General features: G+C 42.7%; 1 protein-coding gene across 2 annotated transcripts in view; it reads right to left on the bottom strand.

Annotated features, from left to right (window-relative positions):
- The window catches only part of FGF1 (fibroblast growth factor 1), a 70,530-nt gene extending 69,230 nt beyond the window's left edge, over nt 1-1,300 (bottom strand). For both annotated transcript variants that reach the window (XM_089504055.1, XM_089503980.1), the window contains exon 1: nt 820-1,300. The gene's annotated coding sequence lies outside the window, so the exon portion shown is untranslated. The remainder of the gene's footprint in view (nt 1-819) is intronic.
- Between the last annotated feature and the right edge of the window lie 22,535 nt (nt 1,301-23,835).

Below are 23,835 nucleotides of genomic sequence, written 5' to 3' on the forward strand. Positions count from 1 at the left end.
GGCAAGCAAAGATAGCATTAGATGATTACTTCTGTTTCAGACAGAAGTCTTCCTCACATCCCCCCGAGGGCCAAATGACAGCACATGACTTGGGGAAGGATCCTGATGAATCAGCATGCTTTCATATTGTTGTGATTTCATTATTATATACATATTAATTTTACTAGTACACCACCTTTAGAAGAATCTGGATCTTTAAGGGCAGGCTATAAATAGTTGCACACAGAGAGAGAGCACTTAGGAGTAGTTTTACTATTCCTGCTAACATGGGAACCAAGAAGTTAACATCTAAACAAGACTCATCCATTAGCATGCCCACTTTCCTATTTAATCATTCTTAGAACTTTACTACTTACTCACAAATATCCAACTAAAGATGCTTTCTACAATTGTACTCTCTCCAGATGTGTTGGACTATGACCCCATTATCTCCAACATATTTGCTGATGGGGTTTGTGGTCCAATAAATCTGGCAAAGGCTAAGATACAGCTTTTGTTGGGAAAGGCAGTCCTTCCTACCTGAGTGCTTGGCCTTTATTCCTTGAGGTTTATGGCCTCTAACATGTGCCATATATTATGCCCATCCATGAATGAGAAGTAAAATTAGACTAAAGGAAAGTTCATATTAACCTTGACATTATCAACAGGTATAATGGTATCATATTCAGATTATCTGTCTTCCAGAAGCAGCAGTAGCCTGCCCAAGTTGCATAACTCTTCTGCCACAAATTGCTTTCCCTCATCCAGCCCCCTCTCCAATTCCACCCCTTCCTGGACTGAAGCTGTCAGAAGAATCCATATGCAGTGGTACTATCTTACCTTTTGGACACGGTTTCAGCCTGACAGCCTCCCGGTTTTTGCTGTTTATGTCAGGGAGCAAATTTTTTTGCCTGTGTCACTCTGAGGAGCAGGAAGGAGGTGTGTGTGTCTGTCTGCCAGGCCAGCAGCAGGTTTCCTCCTCTCCACTCCAGTTTCAGTCCTATGCCGCCTGTCGTTCCCTTCTGTGTTGTGAATTCATCCTCTTCCTTTCTATTACTGCAGAGAACAGAGATGACAGGCCGACACACGCATATCAGGTGGCTGGAATGCTTCCAAAGTGGTGTCCAGAGAGACAGGGTGCTAGCAGGGCAATCAGAGAAGCAGAATTCTTCTGAATTGCCTCTGCTGTTGTTCTGGTTGTATTGCTTTTCTCAGCTGCCTCCAGAGACCCTGTTTGATGGAGAGGTGGGGGAAAAAACCCTTTAAATCTAAAACCACAAGCTGACACAAAGGGAAGAGGGCAGTGTCAGAAAGAAGGAAACCTGAGACAATTGTCTGACAGAAAGCAAGGCTGGTAAATAAGAACAACAGATTCATCTGGTCTGCTAACACAGTCCTTGGCACGCAGCAGGCACTGCAGCAGCACCAGGGCAGCAGCTCTTAAGTAAATCATGCTGTAAAGATTTCCCTCAAGACGGATGACTGAACAAGAGATGGGCCGCTCAAAGGAGCCAGAGAGATCTATATTTATTTTGAGGCATCCATTGCTATGGAAAGGGTGGACTGCGCCCATGTGGGATCATAAAAAATCTACAAACAGAAAGCACATGTTTTTCTCTGTCCATTTTGTGGGTTTTGGTGGTGTGTGTGTTTTCATGGCACAAGAGCAAAACTAGACACAGCCCAATTTGGGTGATGTGGTGGTGTCTGATTTTAAAAGATCAGCATGGTCTAGGGGTGATAGTATTGCACTGAGATCTGGTTCAAATACTGACTGAGCCACAAAGTTTACACTGATCTTGGGCAAGCCATGGTCTTTCCGCCTAACCTACCTCACAGAGTTGTTGTGAGGATAAAAAGTGAGGAATGCTGTGTATACCACCTTAGGTGTGTTGGAGGCAAAAACCAGTGGAATATGAAATAAATAAATAAACAACAGCTTGATTGAGGGAGCAATATCAATGCCAATAAAGTGCTTTGACCAATGTTTTATACTAATATGTAATTTAATATTTATACATTACAACACTGTTTGGAGAAGTTTCTACCTGTTCTAAGCTGCCTACAAAGTGACCCAAAGCAGCTTTATTTTAGTCTGTCTGTTCAGGTTCTGTGTTCAACATCCAAACTACTGTATCATGCTGATTCTCACTATTTGGTGTAGAGGCAGTAAAATGGACTGAGCAAAATGCCTTTCTTCCTTGTCATCACTGTACATTTACTGTCCTATTACCAGTGGTCCCAATCCTATCATCCCTCCCATATTGTCCATCTATTTTCATTTGGCAGGGGCAGTCCTGATTATTCCTTTGGAGCCATGGTGGCACAGTGATTAAATGCCTGTACTGCAGCCACTCACTCACAAACCATAAGGTTGCGAGTTCAATACCAGAGAAAGGGCTCAAGCTCAACTGAAGCTGGAATCCTTCTGAGGTCGCTAAAATTAGTATCCAGATTGTTGGGGGCAATTAGCTTACACTTTGTAAAGCGCTTAGGGAGTGCTTAAATGCAATGATAAGTGGTATAGAACTGTACTTGCTATTGCTATTTCTATTTGGTGTGCCTCTTTTTCAACTGCTTTGTCCTCAGCTTACATTGACCAGGACAGGGAGGAGTGTGTGTGTGTGTGTGTGTGTGTGTAATCTTGCCCTTCCTAGTAGTCTCTGGCAAAGCTGCTGCAGCCTCTTGAGCTTATGTGTTCATGTCCAATTTAATATATTTTGCTATGTTTACCACACATAGGCCATTTTCATCTATGAAATGTTGGAGGGTATGCATCTCCTCAGTATTTATTTGCTTGGCTATGTCCCTCATGCTGTAAGTCTTTTTCATGAGGCATGAGCCTACTTTTAACTTACAAGGATATCACCCAGAACCTGAAAGTCCTATGAACAATGGCATCCTTCTTTTTCCTTCCAGCAGCCCAGAGCAAACAAGGCCAGTAGAAAGAGAGTAATGGTGGCAAGATGCACCACCTGATTTCCAGCTGATTTTTGGAACTTGGAATCCATTTCTATTCCAAATTCTGGAATGTATGGCAGATTTGGGAGTTCACAAATCAGGTACTGCTGGAGTTATGGCTCACTTTTTTCCAGGTATTCCATCACCAAATATATATATATATATATATATATATATAAATACATAAAAAAGAAAGAAAGAAAGAAAGAAAGAAAGAAAGAAAGAAAGAAAGATGAGGGTTTGGGAGGTAGAGTAGTGGAAGAGCTGCATTTGGTGGTCCCTATGTAGACTTGTCCGCAGCTGCATGGTATGCGGTAGACTCCTGTGGCTGTGAGAGGGTCTCTCTGGTCCTTGGCTGAGCGAAGCATTTGCTGGATTTTCTTCATTGGTTTGTAAACCATTTGCAGGTTGTGCTTCCTCACCACTTTGCCTATTCACTGTCTGTGACTCCTTTGATTTATGGTAAAATATCAGGAAGAAACTCTTCTGGAACATGGCCACATAGCCCGAAAAACCCACAAAAAACTATGGATGCCGGCCATGAAAGCCTTCGACTTTACATGCTGTTTATTTTTCCTTTTTTGCCACAGTTACACAACTGGACAGTTTTGACATTTCTCCCTGCCACCAGTTCAATTTTCTGATTGAAATCACACACATACTCAGTGTGGCTCACAATCTGTTCACCTCATTCACATGTTTGTGTAGTGTGCCTACCCATTCATTGGTTCATATTGGTTGCTTTTACTTTTATTTTATTTTCAAAAATTTATTCTGCTGTAAATGTATAAATGTAGCATGCTGTGGCCACGGCAGTGCAATTGTGCATTTATAGCAAAACAAAATTTAAAAATAACATACCAAGGAACGGAATAAAAGCAACATTGTTCCTGTACAGCATGATATCCTCTTTGTACAGTCACTGGAAGGGGAGAAACTTCACTCTGTTTAGAGATAGTGAGGGGGAGAAGGGGAGAACCACATCCACTCACAACACAGGACTACTGGAATACTGGAACTGCAGCAGAACAAAACTATCACACCAGAAGCAATAGCTGAACAGCACAATATTGGAGCCATTAACAGGTTTTTCCCATCAATGAAAAACAGAATCCTATAATGATGGAAATACAATGCAACAATGGGAGAGTCATGACATCGCATGATAAGGAAAGACCAAACATGGAACCAAGCCCGTGCAATTGTGCAACACTATTGTGTGATAAAGCCCTAGGAATGTGAACTTGGGTCTACGCAGCCTTTCCTGTACCTTTATCATCAGTATTTTCATAGAACATTTTCCTGCTTCAAGAGAATTGATTGTTTGTATATTATTAACCTCCAAGAACAGTCTCAGCCTGCTTTATTAAATTAATTTCACTCCTTCTGTACCCATGACAAATGTTCTAGACAAAGACTTTTCTCTACTGTACATCATTTATTCACTTATTCACCTGCTTCTTTATGTTTGTATGCAAATCATGGCACCCACCGTTGTCCTTTTAACTACTCTTCATGACCAGCATTAGGACTGTACTTGTCACCCCATCAACCTACCAGCATGTTGGTTCAAGAAAGCTGATGCAGAAACATATCCATGGATTTCAATGGTACTGCTAGATCTCTTCCCCAGCTGTTTTTAAACTAAGAAGGCTATCTCCCTGGAAACATTTTAGAAATAAGAGTTGTGGTTCTACTTAGAGTTAAGCTGTCTTGAGGTGGCTGATGTTAATAGGATTTAAGCAGCTTAATATGTACAGGACTAAAAGGCAGCTCTTGAAACACCTAGGGCTTATGAATGAAGTGGAAGGAATGGGTCAGCATGCGTAGCAATGAAGAGGGGAAGGAACAAGCTAGTATGTAAATATATTAAAATATTTACTTACTACTTAGGTTGAAAAACGTCAAAGTGATATTCATCAATAAAACATAAAATATACAAAATATACAATTACTTTAACACAAATTAATACATACTCTTAGGACTATATCACCCAGCCTGCTGTACCACCACAATTGCACTAGTATAACAATGGACGCATACTGGTTTGGTACCATTTCTTATCACAGTTTTCCCCACAATAGTGCTTTAGGGATCCTTGGCCATGTGATCTGTTTTCCACACTGCCAAGCACTGCCTTCTAGGAGACAGGGTGGGAATGGGTGATTGCAGCTGCCATGCGCCTCCTGAACCCAGTTGCTGTGTGAATGTGCACACATCAGCTGGCTTCAGGGAGGTGTTGGAGTCTGGGATCACTCCTCTGCTCCCCTCCAAAGCACAGGGCTGCTGTGTGCACAGCCAACCACGCACTGAAGATTGCTGCTGTATGAATGGGCATACAGCAGGTGGCATTGGGAAAGCATGGGTTGCTGTGATCACTGCAAAGGAGCAGAATCATGCCCACTCACACCATGTGACTGCCTGAGAAGCAGAACTGCAAAGGAAGGGACCTATAACACAAAAACAGTAATAGAACAGCAGTAATATTGAGAGCCTATTGATAGGTTTTGCCTGTCCATGAAAAGGTGCACTACAGTAATGAATGGAATGCAAGGTGGCAGCAGGGCAGATATGTCACTGTGTGATCAATACTGTCCAAAGATGCTTTTATCCTGTTAAAAATCTGCTTTTTAGCTTTGCATGGTGAAGTCCTTAAGAAACAGGTGTCAGGTTAAATTAACAGGGAAAGCTTGGTTAAATAAATATATTTTTAACACATGATGACTACTAAGAACAGTTATAGCATGTTGAAGTTTTAGTGGAGGAATGTTTCATACAGGAGGTACCACTACACTTAGGCAGAACATTAAAGAAGTAAGTATTGTTGGATGTAGGAATATGACCACTGATGGGGGAATGTAGATGAGGATTTCAACCATTTAAAATCAAATATGGAAATCTGAGAATGGCAATGCATTTTGGTCTATGCTATTTTGTTTTGGTCTTTTAAAAATAATATTTGCAATTTCCTTTTTAAAAAATAATTAAATTAATATATTTCCAACTGAACATTTTAGAGGGAATATTTCAATCTTCTGTGTAACTTTATGCACCAGTCTTTGAGGAGGGCATACTGTAATGATGCTAATTGTTAGGAAAGGGAATATCTCTGCCTTATCTTTGATTAGTTGATACCAAATGAATTGGATTTAATTAGAGAACAATCAGAGTATTCATTTTAGAATCTCTCACAAATATCTGGTAACAAAACTAGAACAAATGTCTCTTTGACAGAATTTGAGTGAAGGGAAGATTTATCTTCCTTCAAAAGGAGTGGTTCCCCAAAAGTTTCCATTGAACTTATGTCCCAAAACCTCCCTTGTCTTCCTTGGCATCCCTTCAGCTCTCAAGTTCACAACCCCTTTCACATGTTTATCAGCAACAAGCTATAGGAATGTTCTCAGGTTAGCAAAGGAAACAGATGTAACTACAGTCTGCATCTGGAAAGAGTTGCCCATTTTTACTGGTTCCTAAATTGCCTGATGACAATAAGATTTTAGGTTTCAGATCTTGTTCTTAAATACAACATTTTCCATTTGATCAGCACTCTATGTATTTTTTGCAGGTGCGTATTAGGAAGAGTCCTTTTTTCCAGTTTTCATGAAATGCAGCACCTACTGAACTGAAGCAGTAGGGGCTGCTGAGAAGGGCATAAAGATGAGACTGACCTTTCAAGTGGGAAATGTTCTGAATAGATTGCATAAAATTAGAAACAATTAAACAAACTCAGATGCTACATCCTTAAAAACATTCCATTCCCTTTTTCAAGGGCTTTACAGAAGTAAAAGGATGAGGAACGTCTCCACAGGAATGTGTTCTTACCAAAACAAATTATTGTTTTCTATCTCATCTGAACCCTTCCTCCAAATTGCATATTTCAGTTCTTAAAAGCATTTGGAGCCCTAGGCCACAGACACAAAACTGGATAAATTTTGTACATGATAATATGGGTAGCTGCACATATGTAGATGGAAAGAAAGAGACAGAGGGAGAGGTTGAGAAGGTAGGCTAGGGTGCAGCGAGAGAAAGAAGCCAGGACAACAAATTTATTTATTTGGAAATAAATTTCTAAAACGTGTATTGCACAGAAGGCAATTGAGTGGGGTACACTGAACTACATCCAAATAGCCACAAATAACTTTTCCCATTTGCACTCCACTCTTAGAACTTATAAATTGGGTGCTTGGCGGGAGGGGAACACTACCATCAGGGGCCAGCCTGAAGACAGAGGCTCCTCCCTCCCTAACTGTCATCGTTCGGCCTCTGGGGGAGAGAGAAGGCTGACCCAGTACCATCAGGGGCCAGCCTGAAGACAGAGGCTCCTCCCTCCCTAACTGTCATCGTTCGGCCTCTGGGGGAGAGAGAAGGCTGGCCCAGTACCATCAGGGGCCAGCCTGAAGACAGAGGCTCCTCCCTCCCTAACTGTCATCGTTCGGCCTCTGGGGGAGAGAGAAGGCTGGCCCAGTACCATCAGGGGCCAGCCTGAAGACAGAGGCTCCTCCCTCCCTAACTGTCATCGTTCGGCCTCTGGGGGAGAGAGAAGGCTGGCCCAGTACCATCAGGGGCCAGCCTGAAGACAGAGGCTCCTCCCTCCCTAACTGTCATCGTTCGGCCTCTGGGGGAGAGAGAAGGCTGACCCAGTACCATCAGGGGCCAGCCTGAAGACAGAGGCTCCTCCCTCCCTAACTGTCATCGTTCGGCCTCTGGGGGAGAGAGAAGGCTGGCCCAGTACCATCAGGGGCCAGCCTGAAGACAGAGGCTCCTCCCTCCCTAACTGTCATCGTTCGGCCTCTGGGGGAGAGAGAAGGCTGACCCAGTACCATCAGGGGCCAGCCTGAAGACAGAGGCTCCTCCCTCCCTAACTGTCATCGTTCGGCCTCTGGGGGAGAGAGAAGGCTGGCCCAGTACCATCAGGGGCCAGCCTGAAGACAGAGGCTCCTCCCTCCCTAACTGTCATCGTTCGGCCTCTGGGGGAGAGAGAAGGCTGGCCCAGTACCATCAGGGGCCAGCCTGAAGACAGAGGCTCCTCCCTCCCTAACTGTCATCGTTCGGCCTCTGGGGGAGAGAGAAGGCTGGCCCAGCACCATCAGGGGCCAGCCTGAAGACAGAGGCTCCTCCCTCCCTAACTGTCATCGTTCGGCCTCTGGGGGAGAGAGAAGGCTGACCCAGTACCATCAGGGGCCAGCCTGAAGACAGAGGCTCCTCCCTCCCTAACTGTCATCATTCGGCCTCTGGGGGAGAGAGAAGGCTGGCCCAGCACCATCAGGGGCCAGCCTGAAGACAGAGGCTCCTCCCTCCCTAACTGTCATCTTTAGGCCTCTGGGGGAGAGAGAAGGCTGGCCCAGCACCATCAGGGGCTAGCCTGAAGAAGAAGAGCCCTCCCTCCGGTCCATCTGCCTTGGTCCAGGCCTCAGAGGGAGAGAAGAATGCTGGACCTGATTCCCTCCCCCCTCACCATTCCCTTTATTTTATTGTATACTGTATGGTGTTTGTTTTTAATGCATTGTATGTGTAATTGTAACTTGTGTAAACCGCCCTGATCTGAGGAAGGTGCGGTATATAAATTTATTATTTATTATTATTATTATTTGCTCAATATTTTTTTTAAAGAACAGAGACATTTCCATGGAGTAACGGGTAATCAATGAGTGTGTGTACGTGCCTACAAATAATCTGTCAATTTATGGCAACCCTGTGAATTTCACTGAGTTTTCTTAGTCAAGGAATACTTAGACATGGTTTGCCATTGCCTTCCTATGAAATATAGCCTATAGAACCTGGTATTCCTTGACAGAATTCCATCCAAGTGCTACCTAGCGTTACTAGTGCTTTATTCTGCCCCCCTTGCTACCGCCAATCCAGATCCCAGCCCCAAAGAGCCACAACTATTTTCCCTTTTCACCAGCCTGTCCTGACAATGCCTTTGTGATACGTGTGTGTGTGTGTGTACATACTCCATATATGAACAATGCAATCTTATTTGAGTCAGTGGAACTCAGATGGCTGATGTGGTGTAAAAGGAGCTTAGTATGTTCTTTATAAGCATTTTACCCTTTTGACTTTTCTTTGATTGCTGTCTGAGCCAGTAGTATACTAACTTGAACTCTAACTACTGAGCAATAAATCTTCCTTTCTTGGAACAAAGGGTCTGCCTCCCACATCACAGGTCTTGTCCAGAGAACAACTGCCCAACATAAACTATCCCCAAAGTGAGAATTAAAACATGGGAAAGATCTGTATCATCTCTGTCTTCTTACCAATGCAGATGTAACTTCTACTGAGTATCTGGGAGTGGCTGGGTATGCTCACTACCTGACTCACAAGTAGGCATAAATAATTTTTTCCTCTTGTCATAAGGAAGTTACAAGTGCACTCCTGTGAAGAGAGTCTATAATTGTGAAGCTACATTGAACATTCCTGTACAGTCCTCAAAACACTCTTCATCTTGTCAGTGTTTTTAGAAACAATAAGCACTGAAAAAGAAATACTTTCCCTGCTGTGGAAGCTATGTGGATTGGGGCTGTGAACTGTGGAATGGAGCAACAACAAAGAAAGGCAAACAGGCCCTGAGACAGACACACATTTGGTGGAATTTTCTACTACAGTGCTTCTCAGGCTGTCTGATGTGAGGGAACAGCAAATATTTTTCCGCCAATGTGCCAGGGACCAACACTAATTTTTTGTCCATTGTATACAATTGTTTCTTTATTTTCTAGAAACATGCTGGGCATCAGCAGTACTGGTCAAGAGACTACCATTTTGAGAAGCACTGTTCCATTTCATTTTGAGAGAAAAGACAGTTTCCTTTCAGTCAAAATACTGAGGGAGGAAGCATTCTGACAAAGAACTTTTATTTCCAGTGTTGCAACCAAGCACTTGTATCCTTGCATCCTTCCATAGGTTGCAAAAATTAGAACCCAGCTTGTCGGGGTCAATTAGCTTACACATTGTAAATGGCTTAGGGAGTGCTAGTTCACCGATAAGCGGTATAGAAATGTATTTGCTATTGCTATTGCTAAGGTTCTAAACTTGAGTCAAGGCAGAATCCTGCGGCCCTTTACACTGTAAATTATAGTGTTATGATTCCACTGCAACTGCCATGGTTCTGTTCTATAGAATCCTGGGATCTGCAGTTTTGTTTTTATTGTGTGCCTTCAAGTCATTTCCGACTTATGGCAACCTTAAGGTGAAACTATTATAGGGTTTCTTGGCAAGATTAGTTCAGAAGTGGTTTGCCATTGCCTTCTTCTGAGGCTGAGAGCACTTAGTGGGTTTCATGGCCCAGCTGGGAATTGAACCCTGTCCCTAGAGTCATAGAACAACACTCAAACTACTACACCATGCTGGCTCTTAAGTCAGCCCAATCCATATTTTTGTTCTTGCTGCTGCTGTTCCTGTGTGCTTTCAAGCCACCTCAGTTATCTTTGATAGAGAGCCAGGATATAACTAAAATTTTATTATTTTATTTTATTATAAGTAATTTCTGACTTATGGCAACTTTAAAGTGTCTCTATCACAGAGTTTTCATGTCAAGCTTTGTTCAGAGGTGGTTTACCATTTTCTTCCCATGATGCTGAGAGCATATGACTTGTCTAAGATCACCCAGTGGGTTTCGTAGCCAAGCTGATTATTGAACCCTGGTCTCCAGAATCGTAAGCCAACACAGACCACTACACACCACACTCCCATCTGCAGTTTAGGAAGGAGCATTCAGAATTCTCAGCCAGAGAGCTCCAGTGCCTCTGACAAAACTACAAGTTCCAATGTTCCAAAGGGTGCAGCCATTGTCGTTAAAGTGGAATCATACCTTTATAATTGTGAAGTATGACTTAGGGCCTCTGTTCCTCCATCTCCTCTCTGAAACGCCATTCTAATTTCTAGTCTAAAGCAACCAGCAGAGAACAAAGGGCAAACTTTTAAAAAAATAAAGAAAGAATAAAACTCTATTTCTTGCAGAGCTTTTAAAAATCACTGTTCTGTTTAAAGAAGATCACTTAGTTCCATGTTCTCATTGCTCATACAGCATAATTAAAAGTCAAATTCCATCTGGTATCAAATAATCCAATATGAAGCAGAGATATTGCCTTATAAAGATTAGTTTTTCTGTTTCTCTAGAGGAAATCTGCTTCAATGCTTGACTCACAAGGGTTAGAGGAAAGCCTGGATTGTTATTCCCTCTGACAAACACACCCAAATTGAATCTGTATACCGTGCTGAGATCTGTAAAAACCACAAAACATATTGCAGATCACTTTGAATGGAGCAGAAGGAATGGAAAAGTCACAATGAAGCCTCCCTTCAGTTGCATAATGTTGAACAGGAAAAACAGAAGGATGCCCCCAAATTTGAAAGACCCCTGAGGAGACTGGTGTACTGTGAACCATTTGCACTCTTTTGGGCTCAGAGGAAGATTGGTGGTGACAAGTGCATGCAAAAATAACGTAAGGGCTTCCATGAAAGAGACAAGATTTCCCAAAAGAAGCAAATTGATTTAAATGGTTAAACAGGCTTTCCTTATTTTATGGGGAATTGCCTTATTGAGAGTGGGTTTTACTTCTCTTTTCATTTTTAGAGTGAGGAGATAAAAGTGTGAAAGGTAAGACAGAACATGGGGAATCCCCGCCCAGAACCCACCACCCTGGTAGGTGTAAATGGCACTATCTCAGAGAATTTGGAATAAAACGGTTAATCAAAATTCACTATCACTTACCGAGAGTGAAGGTTTGTAGGATGAGGTGGAAAATATGAGGGGACCAAGAAAATCAGTACCCTCTGCACTGATATCCACACTGAATAAATTAAGGAAATATGACCAAGGATTGTTTCTATTACCCCCCCCCCCCTCATTCTCATGTGAAATTGTCTTTGGAAATGCGACAAAAGATATTTTGGGTCTGGCCCAAAGCCCAGGTGAAAGGAGAAGGAATGGTATGCTTCGCTCTGTGTGTGTGTGAAGAATTTAAAAGTACTAAATGCCTGCCTTGGATATGGGCCTTACAAGACACTAGATAAGACTTTATTCACAGAGCTGGCCAATTTGCCAAAAGAAAGGGGAATTTTTGCTCTGCCCTTTCTGAATAGCACTGCTATAGGGATAGGTGGTTCAGTCCAAGCTGATTTTGGTTCAACAACACTGGGTGTGTGCACTCCACTCCACACCAGTGCTTTCCGGGAGTAGGAGGAGCAAGCTGACCTTCCTTTTTGCTCCCAGCATATTTGACTGTGCATACACTCCCTCTTGTTAAAATGGAATAAGAGGAACTAAATTCTTAATAATTGTGCTGTGCTGATCTCAGGCTGTCCTGACCTCTGGAAAGCAGAGGGTCCAAGCTAAGCCTAATCCTGCCTTGAAGGCTGTTTTTTGTATTTGGCCCACATCCCAGATTTGCTGTGGCTGGCTGTACTTCAAAAAATAGGGAGTAAAAGGTTTTGTGCATACTGACAGAGAGTCTGTCCTTCAAATATACAAGGACTGAGAACCCAGTTTAAGCCCTAGTTTCCAGCTGGTTCAGACCTTGAGCTTTTCTGTTGGCAGGAAACTCCTGGAACAGACCAACAAGGGGGGAAAGTGTGGCCTTCTTGGACTACAACACCCCTGATTCTTCACCATTGATAGGCTATGCTGTTTAGAGTATTTTATTTTATTAAATAAAGTTTTTATTATTTTTTATTAGAGTATATCCTCCAACTGTCTCAGTTTCACAGTGACAGTCCCCATGAATCCTCTAGTACAAGACTAATTTTTTTAAAAAACAATTCTATTAAAAAGCACAAATGCAGTACATCTGAAATTTTAAAAAAACATAATAGAAAAGACAAAAACACAGCCCCATAAAAAAGCCCCTTCTGTTCTATCCCATGAATTTTGAGCCAAAGGCCAGCCTGAATAAAAAGGTCTTTGCCTGCCAGCAGAAAGGAGAGAAGAGGGAGGCAACTGAGGCTTGTGAAGGAGGGAGCAGTGTTGCCAATTTCGCGACTTTCACGCGAAAACAGGGACTTTTCAGAGCTTTTCGTGTGATTTTCGCGCCTGGCTCTGTTTCAGTGCCTTTTCCGCGACTTTGGCCCATTTCAGCTCCAGACTGCTGCAGAGCAACCAAGCCTTTGGAGTGTAACAGTTTTCAGCCAAGAGGGCTGGAGAAAAAACTCTCTCTCTCTCTCTCTCTCTCTCTCTCTCTCTCTCTCTAATGACTCCCTCTGAGAGCCAGGACGGAGCAAGCCCAACCAACCCCAACTGTTTGGAGGAATCACATTCACACTAACAGTTCAGCCAATCAGAGAGAGGACAGTGATTACCCCCCCCCCCCCCCAGGCATTCTCAGGCTCCAGGGGAAAGCAAAGTGGATGCAGTGCTGGAGAGAGGCAGGGAGTGAGGGATCTTGGCTGGCTTCCCAATTGCCTTGCATTTCCAAGTAAGACATACGTTTTAAGGCACACAAAGGCAATACTTGATAATGGTATCATGGCTTGATGTTGTGGACTTCTGTGTCTGCCTGAGAGTGACATTTGAATTTCTGAATTCCTGAGCTTGGGCAGAGTGCCCCAAGCCTACCTCTCAGGGTCGTTGTTGTACTGTCAGGACCATTTGGGTTGTGTGATGTGAATGTGATGTCCCTGAGTGTGTGTGTGTGTGTGTGTGTTAGTGATTAAATATGCCTCTGAGCATGGGCAGAGCACCTGGTAAGTTGGCATCCCTGCCCTGTCTTCCCAGAATTTTGTTTTGTGGCTCTCTTTTTCGTTCTCTTTTCCATTGCCATCCATACTGCAGAAATAATCCAGTTTGGCACTGCTTCTAACTGCAAGGCTCCCTGCGATTATGGGATTCTGGGCAGAACAAACCACCAAGCCCAGAATTTCAAGCATGGAGCCCTGGCTGCCGGTAAAAGCAGTGTCTCAACATGTCACAACAAACTACAATTCCCAGGATTCCCTGGTTTGACAAGGGAATTGCCTCCACGCTTCCAGATCACAGCCCCAGAGAATGAGTCTACAGGATATCAGTGTTGCCAATTTAAGTCCAGTTCTTCAGCTGCATTTGGATTTAATAATGATCATAATGGTGATGATGATAGAGAGATCTTGTAGCACCTTTGAGTCTCACTGAAAGAAAAGTTGGCAGCATGACCTTTCCTAGACTTAAGCGTATTTCCTCAGATGCATGGGAATTGTAGTTCATTGTGGCACCAGAGCTCTTTCTCACAAAACTACAATTCCCAGGGTTTCCTAGCACTGAGCCAGGGCAGTTAAAGCAGTCTCAAACTGGTTTATTTCTGCAGTGTGTCTTGGACCCAACTCAGGCTGCATCTTCACTCCAGACTCCAGAGACAATCCAATTTCATACTGTTTTTACTGCCATGGCCCAGTGCTATGAAATCCTGGGAATTGTAGTTTGTTGTCACACCAGAGTTTGCTGAGAGAGAAGGTTAAATGTCTCCAAAAACTAGAATTCCCAGGATTCCATAGCACTGAGCCATGGCAATTAAAAGAGTGTCAAACTGGATTTATTTCTGCAGTGCGGTTGCAGCCTAACACATTTCTATTTGGCATAAAGCTTCCTGAACCCCCTTCATGTCAAAATCAATATCTTAAAAGGATTGAAACATTCTGTGTTTGGTTCAATGGTGATTTTGAGAGTTGAAATAAGTTACAATTATTTTTATTCAATTATGTTTACGTTTATTTGCAAAACATCCGCCATTTGAACATTATGGGAATTTTCCGGGAATTGTGACTGAATATTCCGTGTGATCTGGGGGGAATCAGTGTGTTTTGGACAAACATTTTCGGGAATTATCTTCGAGGCTTGTTGGCAACACTGGGAGGGAGTCCTTGTTAGTTCTGTTTATACTAGTCTTACTAACATCTGTTAACATCTGTGCTGGAAATGCACTCTTGCTTTCATTTTTTAAGTTTGGAAGGTGTCACAGTATAGAGTATATAGTACAGAAAGCCAGTTTGGTATATTGGTATGCGCACTGAACTATAAATCTGGAGACCAGGGTTCAAATCCCTGCTCGAGCATAAAAGCCCACTGAGTGACTTTGATCATGTCACACTCTCTCAACTTCAGAGGATGACAATGCCAACCCCCCTCCCTCTGAAGAAACTTGCCAAGAAAGCCCTATGATATTAGGACATTAGGGTTGCCATATGTCAAAAATGATTTAGAGGCACACAACAACAATAACATGGTACTGTATATCCATTCTTTGATATATTGATGGCATTGTAACACTAAAAACAAATTGGGAGATAGAAAATACTACAAAAGATAATGAAAGAAAGTGGGTATGTATATGTGTATGAGAAAAAGAGCGATAGAGAGAGAGAGATAGAGAGAGACAGAGAGAGACAGAGAGAGGCTTCAGTGTCAAAAACTTGTCAAATACTGGCACCTGCAGTCTGATGGGCATCAGTACTTCAGTTCCTGATTTGGCTCTATGGACACTCCAGTTGGGAGACAAGATAAGTAGCCATTCCGATCTAATCTTACTGCTTCAAAGAAGAGGCCAAGTGATATTTTAAGAAATAGTTCTCTTTATTGTGTAGTCGAAGGCTTTCATGGCCAGTATCCACAGATGCTGGCGAAACGTCAGGAAGAAAATCTTCTAGAACATGGCCACATAGCCCGAAAAACCCACAAAAACCTATAGTTCTCTTTATTGCCTGTGTATTTCAGGAAATACATACTAGAAAGGGGTTTTAGGGTTCTGGTTTGATTTTTGTTCTAATTGAACATCCGCCTATGGAAACAACTTGAAGGCACACAACAACAACAAAGCATCACAGAAAGAAACTTCCTTTATTGTACTTTGCAGTATGGCCAACATGGCTACTCCTAGATGTACTTTCCTGTCTCAAAGTTGTGGAAGATTTTGAATGATCTCAGGATTAACAAATGAGACAACCTGCACATCTTTGTATCCCCATCTAGTATTGGTTCTCCATCTCTAACAAAAACACCAACATCTTTTCTTTTCTTTTCTTTTGCCACATATAATAGACAAGCTCTATATTCTAGGAATAAAAGAAGCCTCTAATTTAAAAAGTCCAAGTTTGTGCATGTTTGACCAAAGTAAAGTCAGAGCATCAATGTTCCAGAGCTAGCAGAGGTAAGATTTCGCTCCATTTAAACATGGTTCCAAAATAGAATTCATTCATTTAAAAAAGTTAGCCTGTTACAGAGGTCAAACTTGTGTATATTTGCTAATAAATTCAGGTCTTGCCTCTTTTTCTCTTCCACTAAATTGTATCAGCTTGAGAAGATGCAAGTACCACCAGTGCATGTCTGCCTCCAGCTTTATATTCTCTCTGCTTATTCTGTCAGTCTATGTCATTTCCTTACAGATAGTTTGTCACTACAAATACCAATCCCTCTAAGCCAAATGAAAGCACACAGGAAAAGCAGAAAGTCAGTGAGCAGCTAGACAGAGTCAACACAACAGATTTTGCTACCTGAGGAAGCAGGACCTGCCACTGCTGCTACTCTCCACCACTGGTAGCTGCTGAATACTGCTGGCACACATTTATTCTTTATCATTTATATCCCAGCTTTTGAACCAATATGTTCAAGGCACCACCTATGGTCTTCCTCCTAATGTAGTTTGAGACAACTTTGCCTGCCCTGGCTCAATGCTAGGGAATTCAGTGAACTGTAGTTTTGTGAGTGAACTGTAGTTTTGTGAGACATTTGCCTTCTCTGTCATGGAGGTCTGGTGCCACAATAAACTACAATTCCCAGGATTCCCTAGCACTGAGCCAGGGCAGTTAAAATGGGCTCAAACTGGATTATTTCTGCAGTGTGTTTTGGACCTTTGACTACAGTATTTGATACTCAGAAATATGCTACCTCTGCATCAGAGCTTGTAAGCATTACTTTTCAGTTAATATCTCCCAGAATCTCCTATCTAGAACACTAACACCAGGATGTATTTGAGGGCTTCCACAGACTTGTCTCTGTTGAGAATGTGAAAGTGGACTAGACAGATGAAGGTTAGGGGAGTAGGAAGACTGAGTTCAGTTGTGATCTGTTAACACTTTTTGGGGATGTTGTTGTTTACAATGTTTTAAAATATACGCCACCAGGGGGAGCTCTGACCACATCTGCAGTTTGGGAGCCAACTGGTCTAGCTCCAGAAACAACTGGAACTGATTCACCTCTCTTTAAATGAAACATTTGATAATGATATTTTCTTTGCTTGAGTTCACACTAGTGAAAGAACACTGTCTTCTTTAAAGATTTGCTTTCAGCACTACACACAAGAGAATCACAGATGCCACTTATTAGAATCAGAGCTCTTGGCAAAATGATAATCCCATGCGTTTCAAGGATCTAGAAATAGACAAAAAAAAAGTGCCCAGAAAGCTATCTAGTAATGTCTTTAGTCCTTGGAGACAGAACCCATCAATTTTCTATATTCATCTGTAAGGCTTGATCATGCATTCTGATTTTGCATATAAAAGATAAAATATTGTATTTTTAGTTATTTTTATTACCCTTAGCACAGGGGAGAAGAACATTTTGGGTCTCCAGATGTTGTTAAACTGCAATCCCATCAACTCGGATCTTTAAAAATTACTTTTTGGATTACAGTCTTCATAATCTTCCAGCTGTCATATCCAATGACCAGGCCAGCTAGGAGATCCTGGAAGCTGTAGTACAAAAAGTAACATTTCCAGACTCTGCCCTCAACACTGCCTCTTATGGCCAGAGCTCATCTGTTCTTAGCAAAATCTGGAGAGTCATACAGTCCCCACGTTTCAATGGAAATACAGCAATGTTATCACAAGTTATATGCCACTAGTAGTGTTGGGTCTCCTCTATTAATCTCTGTCAGTACCAGATGATGGAGGGGAGGCTAGCTGAGACTGGAGGTAAGGTTTAGAGTGCCTACATGCTAAGAATCATTATTTAAAACTTGACAAAAAAAGAATCTAAAATAGTTGAGAAATTATTCAACCAATGCCACCACCCTCAAAACAACAACACAAACCTTTACACAAATGTTTTTGAAACATTTTACTATAGAAAGCCAAATCCCAATCTATCTCTGGGTACTAAAATGTTCCAAAGCAAATCCAGGTATGTGGTATGAGAAGAAAAGTATATTTCTCTGAATCCATTTTCATCTGGAATAAATAAATAAATAAATAAATATTTGCATCCTGCCTCTCCCGTTTTGAGGATCGAGATGGGTAACAGCAAGGAAAATTTCAAATACAAGTCACAGAAAGAGTCCCTGAAAACCCCCACCCTTCTCTCTTCCTCCCATCAATATTAAATAATAGCAATAAAAACATTTAACTGGAATAACATCAGTGAAAAAAGATCAACAAGAAGTGACAGCAATATGACAATAACTGATAATAATAAGATTTAAGATTTTAAATCTTTAAAAAAAAAACCTTTTACATTGACAAGAAAGAAGCTGCCAATAGTTAGATTTCTTTATTTTTTTAAAAAAGAAAGTGCTGTGTGGGAAATTCCCTGAACCAATCTTCGTTTGAAAAAGAATTATTCCAATTTGTCTTGTCTGGCAAAAATCAACATATTTCTTGAGATGCTTTATGCATTCAACATATGTTTGTTCACACACACAAAAAAGACTGTGTAAATAGTTAGGGGCTGAAATTTGGAGCACTTTTTACTAATATACTGCTTTCAGGCGATAATACTCAAAAGGGATTACAACAAGGCCTATCTGTTCCTATCTGTTCCAACAGTCTGACAGGCCAAGAATCCACCACCACAGTACCACTGAGAAGTGGCTATTTAAGTACTGTTTAAAAACATCAACAAAAGAGAGTCTTTTAAAGAGAAAGTGGCAAAGAATCTTGCTCTAGGAGACCACATTAAAATACTGTATCCTCTTCTTCAGATGACCATCAAAGTATAGGTAGGTATTGGTGTGAATTACATTTTAGTTGATTTTTTAAATGGGCATTTACCCAAATTTGAACATGGTTAGGGTTGCCATATCCCGCCGGGGGGCGGGGCTTTCCCGGTTTGGGGCGGGTCCGCACGGTCCCGCCCCGGTTTGGCCCCGCCCCCGGGACTCCCCCCCCCAACGATGGATGCCAGGCAGGGAAAGGAGCCTCGCCTCAGCAAGGCTCGTTCCCTGCTTGGCCTCCTCCACTGGGGACGGAGGCGGCCTGACAGGGGAAAAGGGCTTCGCCTCGGTGAGGCCCTTTTCCCCTGCTTGCCGCGTCCTCCGCCGGCCAGGGAGGCGGCCAGGCAGGGGAAAAGGGCTTCGCCTCGGCGAGGCCCTTTTCCCCTGCCTTGCCGCCTCCTCCGTCGGCCAGGGAGGCGGCCAGGCAGGGGAAAAGGGCTTCGCCTCGGCGAGGCCCTTTTCCCCTGCCTTGCCGCCTCCTCCGTCGGCCAGGGAGGCGGCCTGACAGGGGAAAAGGGCTTCGCCTCGGCGAGGCCCTTTTCCCCTGCCTTGCCGCCTCCTCCGTCGGCCAGGGAGGCGGCCTGACAGGGGAAAAGGGCTTCGCCTCGGCGAGGCCCTTTTCCCCTGCCTGGCCGCCTCCTCCGTCGGCCAGGGAGGCGGCCAGGCAGGGGAAAAGGGCTTCGCCTCGGCCTGGCCCTTTTCCCCTGCCTTGCCGCCTCCTCCGTCGGCCAGGGAGGCGGCCAGGCAGGGGAAAAGGGCTTCGCCTCGGCCTGGCCCTTTTCCCCTGCCTTGCCGCCTCCTCCGTCGGCCAGGGAGGCGGCCTGACAGGGGAAAAGGGTCTCGCCTCAGTGAAGCCCTTTTCCCCTGCCTTGTTGCCTCCTCCGCCCTCCTCTCCTCCTCCTCCTCTTCTTCCTCTTCTTCTTCCTCTTCTTCATTTTCTTCTTACTCTTCTCCTCTTCTTTTCCTCCTCTCTTCTCCTCCTCCCCCTTCTTCATCTTCTTCCTCCTCCTCTTCTTCTTCCTCTCCTCCTCCTCCTCCTCTTCTTCTTCCTCCTCTCCTCCTCCCCCTTCTTCTTCATCTTCTTCTTCTTTCCTCCTCCTCCTCTTCTTCCTCCTCCTCTTCTTCTCCTCTCCTCCTCCTCCTCCTCTTCTTCTTCATCTTCTCCCTCCTCCTCTTCTTCTCCACCTCCTCCACCTCATCCTTCCCCTGTTCCTCCCCTTTTTCTTCCTCTCTACTTCCTCTTCTTCCTCCTCCTCCTTTTCCCCTCTTCTTCCTCCTCTTCCTCCTCCTCTGCTTCTTCCACTCTTCCTCCTATTCTGGTTTTTGGCCAGAAAGGGAAGCACATTTCTGCCATCTGTCTAGGAATAATTGCAAATGTCCTCCATTTTGATCATGCCTAAGAAACATGCATTTATATGAAAATTTTTTCAAAAATAATCAATTTTTTGCATGCCCTCCATTTTTAAAAAATGGGTCCTACATTTGATCATTTTGTCCTACATTTGTCCCTGTTTGGAAGTCCTGACTTATGGCAACCCTAAACATGGTTGAATGTGAAATTTACAGATTTGCTCATCAATCAGCCAGAAGAACATATCCTTCAATGTTGCATAAATGAAAACTGAAATACATGTGACCAAGCAACATCAGAGTGAAGTTGAAGGCAACATCAGAGTGAACTCAAAGAGTGTTCAAGATGGCAAAATATTTTCATGCAAAAAAAGCAGGCAAAGTGGGAGAGGCTTCAGCAGTTTGCTTTTGTATGAGCCTATTGAGAAGGGCAGGATACTGCCCACTCCTCTCCTCTCTTCATGCTGTTTCAGTTTTCAGTCCCCTGCCCAGTAAATTGAGCACAATCTACTTTTAAACTCTGAATTGAGTTTGAAAAAGTGGGATGACAGAGGATTTATCAGGTCTGTCCCTGCCAGATTGGGACAGTTGGAGAGTATGGTAGAAAGGCCAAGTGGATAGCCATGTGGGTAGAAGACATTCTTGTTTTCAAATGTGTCTTCCATCTGAAGAACTTTCCAGTCTAAGACTGCCTAGGTCAAGCCCTTAATTTGACCCATTAGCATTGGCACTGAGTAAAATATCTCCCCTCCAATCCACTATCCACTCCACTCTGACACACATAAACAACACACCAGTGCACTCACCCACCCACACAGTTATTAAACAATAAGATTAGCATGTGGGGAAAAACTCAAGAAGGTTTGACATGCTAAGATGATTCATGTTTTTACCAAATGTCAGTCCAATGACAATGTCTTCTCATGTCTTTGGAACTGATAGAAATTTCCCCAAAATAAAACGGAATAAAACAATTAATAGACTTCCACATCTAGCCATTGCAGTAAACATCTAACTGTGGTAGATTTCAGCATATTTCTTATTTTGCTTTTTCTTGGTCCAACGATTAGCACAAAGAGTATCAGGCAGGCCTGTTCACACAATGCCTGCCTGGTTTCATGTCATTTCCCTGGAACAGAAGCTCTGGAAGTCCAGACAAAGAAAAGCCTGTCTATCCCCTATTCCATTGGCATCCAGGCATTCAACCCAGAAAAATCAGTGCTTGCTTTTGTCTGTGGCATTTTTGAATGTGTCTTTGCAGAGTTCTGCAAGCCTCATGTCTGTGTCAGCAGATTTTTCATTAACCAAGCAATACTGCAATTCTGTGTCCTGATCTCCAGTGACGCAGGGTTCCTGCTAGCTTTTGGGGCTAGCTTTTACTGTAGGTCAGCTCATGGCCATGGCTGAAAGACAAGGGCACTATCGTGATGCCCAGTGGGGGCTGCAATGGCCACCAGCCAAGAGAACAGGAGCTCTGCCTAATTTGCTTTAAATGAAAAATGTCATACTGGCCTTGTATTTTTTGGTGTGCTTGGATTTGGTACCATCTTGGAATCCAGAACTGTCAGAGAGATGTGCTAGGAAATACCAGGACTGACTCTACACAGGGTAATAATATGTATCCTTACCTCAAGCTCAGTCCTTTTGGAACACACAATGTTCCTCTTCATCCAATGTGAAAGCACTTCTTTTTGATGCCTGAGGGCTTTAAGGTGATTTTTTAAAAACCTCTGGTTATCTCTTCTTTTTTGGGGGAAGAATTTTTTTTTTAAAAGTGTGGTTTGACTTTCATATTGGGATTGTGGGGAGGAGGGTGGGATAGGGTTGATGGGTGATCATCTAGGACAGGTGATCACCTCATCATTCCCACCATGGAAGATTAAATTGCTTGTTTATACTGTCATCCAGAAAAAGTGATGTCACAATTTTTATTTTATTTTTTAATCTGTTTTGGATTTGGAGTTTGCATACATAGTGTTGCACACATTTGCAGTATTTCACCTCTCCCAATTTTACCAGCTTATAGATTGGGTGATGATCTTTTGCACCATGGAAAAGGTCTATTGGGGGAGCAGAGAAGAAACAAGTGAGCTGAAAGAAAGTCATAGGAATATAGATATTTTTGAGACTGTTGCACAGGAGGTGCAGAATTAGGGCCATCAGAGAACTGCAGGACTAAAAGTAAGGCTCTCCAGTAGTGGTACTGGGAAGTCTGTGATCACAATTCACAGAGTGGCAGAGTCACCATACTTTTCTGTGAGGAACTGCATAGCTTTCTCTGCAGAGATGCCACAATACACCCAAAGCACATTGCTTGCAATATGAAAATTGTTTGGGTTCTCAGAGCGCAGCAAGTTTGTGCACTCTCTCCACCCCACATCCATGGCTCTGGGGAACTTTTGTCTGGCACCCTTGGTACTATGGATGAGGTGACATTCAGGGCTGTAATGGATGGTAAGTTTTTCAGTTCTCCTCCAAGTAATTTGGAACACACTCTCCTTCCTAAACTGGCATTGTATGGGGGTGGGAGGGTGTTTGAATGAAGTTTATTGTTAAAAGCTAAAAGCTGTCACAATATAGAACAGGTCCAACCAGTAAATACAAAAACAGTATAAAAAGATCAAGGCACAAAAACTACAGATAAAGCAACATAGTAAAATTAATAAGAGAAGCCCAACAACGAGATACAATAATAAGTCATTAATAATAAAATAGTAAAGACAGAAAACTAGAAAAGTTCTAATCATCATTCCCATTGAGAAAATAGATTCTAATCTTACTAGCAGCTGAACCAAATTTTGGTACCATAGAAGTGGTAGAAGCCGGCCAGAAGAACACAAATCTGCTGAAAACAAGATCTGCCGGAAAGGGAAAGTAAAATACATTCAAGAAACCTTTGTCTAGGAGATATATACAGAGGACAATGTAAAAGGTAATGTTCGATATTCTCCACTTCCCCGATTTTGCAGATACATCATCTTAGATGGACAGGAGTGTTATTGTATCCGCCTGTTAAATAGGCAGAAGGCATACATGGGTACCTTAGAACAGTAAATGCTTTTCTAGCAGGGGCCAGAGTAAGATTAATAAAGTAATGCTCTAGCCCAAATAATGTCTTGTATAGTGGGTACCAAAAAGAAAAAGAAGAGTTTGAGAATGAATGAAGATCAGCCCATCTGGAAGCAAGATGAATTTTCTCTTTAATCAGTTGCTTGACTCTATGGGTGGCATAATTTGGAAGTGAGTCCACATTAAGCTCATAGTTCTGCAATATCATTCTAACTATAAATACCCAGGAGCTTGGGGAGCTAACAGATAATTGTTCTAAAAAACAATTTTGGGGAGCCTGGAATCATTTATGGATAACAACTTTAGCCAGTAGAAGGCAAGGGCAGTGTGTGTACCAGCTTGAAGGGTAGTTTGGCCTATTTCTGCTCTCGGGGTACACTTAGGGACAGCCAACAGGGATCTTAAAAATAAGTTCTGAACAGTTTCTAAATCTAAGACACTGTTGTATTCCCAAATTTCTGCTCCGTATAATAACTGAGGAACAATTTTTCTTTGATAAACATCGATAGTAGGTACTACTAAATGACCTCCTTAAAGTCTATAGAATTTTAACAGAGAATTTATACAGGGGGATAATTTTAACTTCGT

This window comes from Sceloporus occidentalis, unplaced genomic scaffold (genome assembly GCF_023333645.1).
Source record: "Sceloporus occidentalis isolate IW3139 unplaced genomic scaffold, rSceOcc1.0.p SCAF_1, whole genome shotgun sequence".
In the NCBI taxonomy this organism is placed as follows: Eukaryota; Metazoa; Chordata; class Lepidosauria; order Squamata; family Phrynosomatidae; genus Sceloporus; species Sceloporus occidentalis.